This window comes from Carlito syrichta, unplaced genomic scaffold, assembly GCF_000164805.1.
Source record: "Carlito syrichta isolate Samal-C Ts95f unplaced genomic scaffold, Tarsius_syrichta-2.0.1 Scaffold305731, whole genome shotgun sequence".
Taxonomy (NCBI): Eukaryota; Metazoa; Chordata; class Mammalia; order Primates; family Tarsiidae; genus Carlito; species Carlito syrichta.
The window spans coordinates 420,908-427,518 of NW_007249827.1; the positions used below are offsets into that span (position 1 = coordinate 420,908).

At 39.7% G+C, this 6,611-nt stretch overlaps 1 protein-coding gene across 1 annotated transcript in view; it reads left to right on the forward strand.

The window, feature by feature from the left end:
* The first annotated feature begins 223 nt into the window (after positions 1–223).
* The window catches only part of DUSP16 (dual specificity phosphatase 16), a 97,871-nt gene continuing 91,483 nt past the window's right edge, over positions 224–6,611 (forward strand). Inside the window, exon 1 of the mRNA XM_008062518.2 lies at positions 224–348. The gene's annotated coding sequence lies outside the window, so the exon portion shown is untranslated. The remainder of the gene's footprint in view (positions 349–6,611) is intronic.

Consider the following 6,611-nt stretch of genomic DNA (forward strand, 5'->3'; position numbering starts at 1 on the left):
ACTGCAAAATCCTAAAAGGAGCTTAGGCAACGTCAGTTGCAAAGGTCCTTGGCGCGGTGCGGTCCTGGGTGTCTCCGACTGTTTGGAGAAAGCACACCTCTAACCAGCCTGTGTTGACTAGGTGGGGAGGAAAAACCTGTTGCATAATCTCATTTGCCGTGGGGTTTGCTGTGCCGTCCCCTTGAACCGAGGGGAAGGGAAGTGAGTTAAGTTGCAGGGGTTTAAAACTCTCTGAAGTTTTTATTTACCCAGTGCTCTGGCTGCCACTTATGCTTTAAAAGATTATAAATCAATACTCTGCTCTTACAAGTGAACCAAACCTATCAAACCTGTTTAGAAAAGGACCAGGTATGTTTCTTTCTCTTCTTCCTTTTCCGTGTGTGTGTGTGTGTGTGTGTGTGTGTGTGTGTGTGTGTGTGAGAGAGAGAGAGAGAGAGAGAGATAAATTTACCATCCAGGAAAGACCTTATAACTAGTGTTTGGGGAACTGAGACTGTCAGAAAAATGCTTCTTTATGCCACTTAGCTTTAGGGGGCTGATGGAGAGTAGTGTAGGTGACAACTGATTCCTGAAAGGATTTATGCTATTTCATTTCCATCCAGGACAGAGATTGTTAAAGTGAAGGCTAATTTTTAAAAGAAGAAAAGACTTCTTACTAATTATTTACTTTTCCTTGACAATCACATATATTGGTGGATACCGCTTGGGAGGCCGTAATTAACGGAGGCTTGTGGGGTCTATTTGGTGAAGGCAGCAGCTTGGAAGAGGAAAATGAAAAACCTAAGACTATATGGCTTCTTGTAGGAGTTTTAGACAAAGTGTGACTAGGCACTGTGAACGTTTTTTGTTTTTTTAATGAAGTTATGGAATTTACTGAATTTGAAGACCTTGTGGAAGGTTGCTATTTAAAACAAAAAATTTATTTGGCCAATATTTTGCCTCTTTTGTAAATAAGGCCAGCCCAAGAGTTGGATTTTAGGCAAAAATAATGTGCACTTATTAAAGTTCCACATGGGGGAAAATTTAGAAATAGGTTTATTTTGAATTCTGGTAATATGGTGAGTAGTGTATGAAAATAAGTCAGTTCAAACGCTATAAACCTCCATTCAGTTGTAAAAATGTATAAACTGTGATGATATTTAAAAAATGTTTACCTTTAACATTTGGTATATCAGCAATTCAATAAAATATCTGATTTGGCTTAAAATTGTACTTATTTTACTTGGATGTTTCAAACAGGGCGTAGTTATGGAGGCGACTAGGGACAGAACTGCAGAATTATCCAGTTTTGCTCCTTCAGTTTGGGAAGTCCTTGTCCTTTGGTTCCATTTGCTGAATGTAACCGGGGTGTCAACAAAATAAAAATTGTCATATAAAATTGGGGGTTAGGGGTCTCTTGGGCCACAAGCTTAATGGCAGTCGCTGAGAAGGGGTAAAAGAGCTGTTAGTCCGGTTCTTTTTCTTTTTCTTATATGGTTACAAATTATTTGTCGCATGTGTGGGAGTGCAAGTGAGGCTGAGATTAGGGTTTAAGAGTGGGTCTGAGAAGGTTGCAGAGCTTAGGTTAGGGGTCAGGAGAAGGTGCAGGATTTGTGTGTACTTTTTTTATATGCCATTTTCTTTACATGCCTGTATTGGGAATTTAATTTCATAGAGTTTTTAGCATATGAGATTAATGTACTGATGGAGCTGACTTATATAGCTGTTCAGTATTACAGTTCTTCTATCTTCAATGCAAATCATAAAATCCTACTAAATATAATTTGCTAGAATTACCAGTGTAATTTATCCTAGAACCCCAAGTTTTCCTGGAGTATCTGACAAAAGCAGTTTTCTATACTGTGTCATCTGGACTAAAATTTTAATTGGCCTTTCAGTGTTTTCAAAATGCTTTGAGTTCCCAAGCAAAAGGTACTTTAGTTTGAAGAAGTAATTAATACAGGGTAAACTGATTTGGATCAGAATTCCAAGAAGAGGAGATAACTCAGGGGAAACAGAAAACAGATTTTATGACAGATTTCAACAGATTGAGGGAACTAGTTAAAAAGACTTTACAGAAAAAAACACAGTTGATGCTTGATTGGCTTTTTAAAAAAATTAACTGGTCAAATTTTAAAATGGAGACAGATATTCACTATCATAAAAGAAAATCTTATTAATGTTGGCCTAAACAAAAATATAATTAGGAAAACGGTCTTGCCCAAAGCTACATATGATATATTCCAAAGCCAGATGTCAAGTTTCCCCCTGACTTTCTTGTATTGTAGATAATCTGTTGTTTTTATACATTTCATTAGCCCAAATGATCAAGGGTTGGCTGAGTCAAGGGAGATTCGTAAAGGTGGGCCGAATAAAGAAACAGGCTCAGGCTTTAAAAGGGGAGGCCTTTCTTATACACAGATGGATTGAGACAGGGAGTTAGAAATTTAATCAAATAAATGACTGGAGGAAATAAGAGTGGCTCAAAAGAAGGCTCTAAGACAGATTACTGAGGACAGGTACAAAGAAATAATAAAAGCTTGCCAGGGGTATGATCAGTAAAGAAGGAAATGGGATACATCTTGGCCTGAAAGGAAAAAGGAATAAATGGGAAAATACCTTCCGATACCTCAGCAACAAGAAGAGAGTCATGAACCTTCACCCGCTTCTTGACGAGGGATAGAAACTTCATAGAGGTACCACCAAAAGTTGCAGGGTTTTTTAATTACATAAAAAAAGTTCAATCTTGAGATTGAGGAGATGGATGGATAAAGTAGATTATGAGCATAAGTTATGTGAGGCTTTAAAATCTGAGGTGAATTTAAAGTAAAGAGGGACTTCATGCAAGTTCATGGCCTATTTTGAGTTATTTGGAAGGGAGGGATGAATTACAAAAAAAGTTGAACTTATTAACTGGATTAACTGACCTTCTATGCAAACCACAGGTATAAATCAATCAAGCAAAACATTTATCAGTGGTATACTATGTACGTGCGCTGAGATGGATACCAAAAGTTGGGAACATGGGTTTCTGCCCTTAAGGAGAACTGGAATATAAGAATTTTTTTTTTTTTTTTTTTTGAGTCAGAGTCTCACTGTCGCCTAGGCTGGAGTGCAGTGGCACACTTATGGCCACTGCAACCTTGACCTTCTGGGCTCAGGTAATCCCTCCGCCTTAGCCTTCGAAGTAGCTGAAACTGCAGGCATGTGTCCCCAAGCCGGCTAATTTTTTGATTTGTAGAGACGACGTCTCGCCAAGTTGCTCAGGCTGGTCTCGAACCCCTGGGCTCAGGCAGTCCTCTCGCCTCTGCCTCCCAACGTGCTGGGATTACAGACGTGAGCCACTGCACCCATCCTATTTAAGGGAGACATGTACATGTGCAAAGATAATTCTCAGCTGGTGAGTGCCAAATTCAAGATATAGGGAAGAAAGAGGGTTCGGGGAAGTAATCTTCATAGAGATAATAGAATTTGACCCTGACTTTAAAAGTTGGTTAATGTGTAAGGGAAAAGGGAAGTGAGAGAAGTCAGAGGGGGAAGGTATTCGTTCATCTTATCATTCAGCAAATTTATGTTGAGCCTCTACTAAGTGCTAGACACTGGTCATACAGTGGAAAATAAGATAACATGTTTGCACTTATGAATCTTATAGTCTAATGGGAGAACACAGAAGGGCAATAAACAAGTAAACAATTTGTGCAAAAACCTGATGTCAGATAGTGACAAGTAGTGTCGATCACAGTGATCAGGGTCAGTGAAATTACAGAGGGCTATAATCCCATTTATTCTCTGACTACCCTATTTTGCCTATGATATTCGGCTGAATAATGTTAATGTTACAACTTTTTAATATTTATATGCAATCCAAACCAAGTTGAATGGATTTCTACACACTAATGAACTTTAACCAGCTTTCAAAGTAAAAACTTATGTGACTCTTTTGTAGGTCAAAACATGCAAACTTTGGTTGTTTTTTTTTAACTTGGTTAATTTATCCACAATACTTTTGCTGCCATTTGCTAAGAATCTCATGTTTTTTTACAATGAAGTTAATATTGTGTACTGTTTAGAGTGTTCTTGTATTGGGCTAATTCTTAGGTTAGATTATCTTTAGGAACAATAATCACAATAGTGTTACAAAGCGAAACTGTATTCCAGGGATAGTTTGTTTTGATGGTACCTCATATGAGAGCCTAGAAAACAAAAGTTGTACAGACAGTATGAATAAGCGATTGGGTTTCATTACCAATAGGTAAAACAGGGTGAGGAATGGTACCTGTCCATGTCTTGTCTGTGTGGACAGGTGCTGGATGGTACGTTTGGACTGTGTTGAGCTTTGTATGCTTTTAATTATGTCTCCTTAAAGATTGTAGATTTGTAGTGGTGTGGAAATTTGTCGTGGTCTCACTGAAAATGTCTTATAATTTTTCTTGTTTTTCTACAAATAGTGGAAATCTGAAGCAAAAATGTACTGAAAGGGGGAAGTCTGGACTTTCACTGAGAGTGAGGGCTTGAATCTAACCACTAGACAACCAGGTGAACTTTTACTTGAGTTATCTGACCGCCCCAGATTTCTTTTGTTGTTGTTTAGAAGATGTCCTTTATAATGGTAACTAAAAACTGATATTGTTAGTGACTGTTTCATGTTTTTGGGCACATGTCCAAAGTGCTTCTCAAGATTTCTTTAAGAAATATGTTCCCTCCCCTTCTCCACTCTTTTTGCAGTTAAAAAAAAAGTCTTAATTTAATTTTTAAAATAGAAACGGGGGTTTCACTATGTTGCCCAGGCTGGTCTTGAACTCCTGGACTCAGGCAATCCTCTCACCTCAGTCTCCCAAAGTGCTAGGATTATAGGTGTGAGCCACCATGTGCAGTGAGAATTATTTAGTGATTCTTTGATTTTTCTTTTTTCCTGAGTAGGAGTCTCACTCTGTCGCCCAGGCTGGAGTGCTTTGGCATGCTCACGGCCACCACAGCCTCAACCCGCTGTGCTCAGGGGATCCTTCCACTTCAGCCTTCCAAGCAGCTGAAACTATAGGTGTGTACCACCACACCCAGCTAATTTTTTAATTTATTGTAGCGATGAGGTCTCGCCAAGTTGCCTGGGCTGATCTCAAACCCGTGGACTCAGGCTATCCTCTCACCTCCATCTCCCAAAGTGCTGGAAATACAGGCATGAGCCATTGCACCCGGCTGATTTTTCTTCTAAACTAAATCCTTAATTTAGGCCAGTCCCAGTGGTTCACATCTATGATCCCAGCACTTTGGGAGGCCCAGGCAGGTGGAGTGCTTGAACCTAGGCATTCAAAATTAGCCTGGGCAACATAGCAAAGCCTCATTTCTATTAAAAAAAATTTTTTTTTTTTTTTGAGTTGGAGTCTTGCTTTGTCGCCCAGACTAGAGTGCAGTGACTCGCTCCTGGCCACTGCAGCCTCGACCTGCTGGGCTCCGGAGATCCTGTTGCTTAGCCTTCCAAGTAGCTGGAACTACAGGCGCGTGCTACCACGCCCGGCTAGTTTTTGATTTATTGTAGAGACGAGGTCTCGCCAAGTTGCTTGGGTGGATCTTGACCCCGCGGGCTCAGGCAAGCCACTCGCCTCAGCCTCCCAAAGTGCTGGGATTACAGGCTGAGCCACCGAGCTCAGCCAAAAAAAAATTTTTTTTAATTGCTTAATTTAAAAAGTAGTCATAGATATAAATGCTGGGAGTCTGTAGTGTGTGAGATAAAAGCTAGTCTGACTTGTACTCCTAAAAAATATTATGAAGAACAGTAGAATTCAGATGTGTTTTAATGTCTGTATGTGAGGGCAAACTGGAGTTTATAGAAAATGATAAATTGTAATGGTATGGCAAAGTAGTCAATATTAAATCTATCCATTCTCCTGCTTAAAATAAATGGAGAAAGATGTGTAGAGAAGTATCTGCTACTTATTGTATGCATTGTGTATCAGTTTTAAAATATAGAGCTCATATTCTAGCATATGCCTAGTAGAGTCAGTTTTTGATAAATGTTGGCTGAGTAATTTGAATTAATTCTCACAATGGTTACTTTTCATAGCAGTGCCATTATATCTCTAGCTTAGAGCACTATGTTTTGAGCTTCGAGTTGCAACCTGCAGGGGGTTGACTTGCAATCTTGGGCCCTGATTCTGGTTTGCGTGGGATGCTCACTCCAGAACCTGGTCCCTGACCTCACCTCCAGCTTGACCCTGTGGCTGACCTCATCCTTTCCGAAAGGGTGGGTGGTTGTTTCCTGTCACCTTTTTCCGCTCACGGTCTAACAGCTCCTTCCCTCCCTGAGCAGCTGAGCTGTGTCCTCTTCTGGTTACTTCTCAGAATGCTGAAGTATGCTTATCACCATGCTGGCTCATGTTGTAGTGGGCTGGTTTGTTGTTTTTATTTGTTATTTGGTTGGTGGAGAAGCAGATTTCTCAGGAAGATAGTTCTTGACTTTGTTTTGTAAACTGTACATGGCATATGAAGCATGGTATTATTTCCTCTTCCTTCCTAGCTTTAGTTAAAAGTCTTGGGGTCGCTTGAAAAATAGCTGGTAAGAATGATATATATATAATTCTGGGCAACAGAGTGAGACTCCAACTCAAAAAAAAAAAAAAAAAAACCGCCGGGCTCAG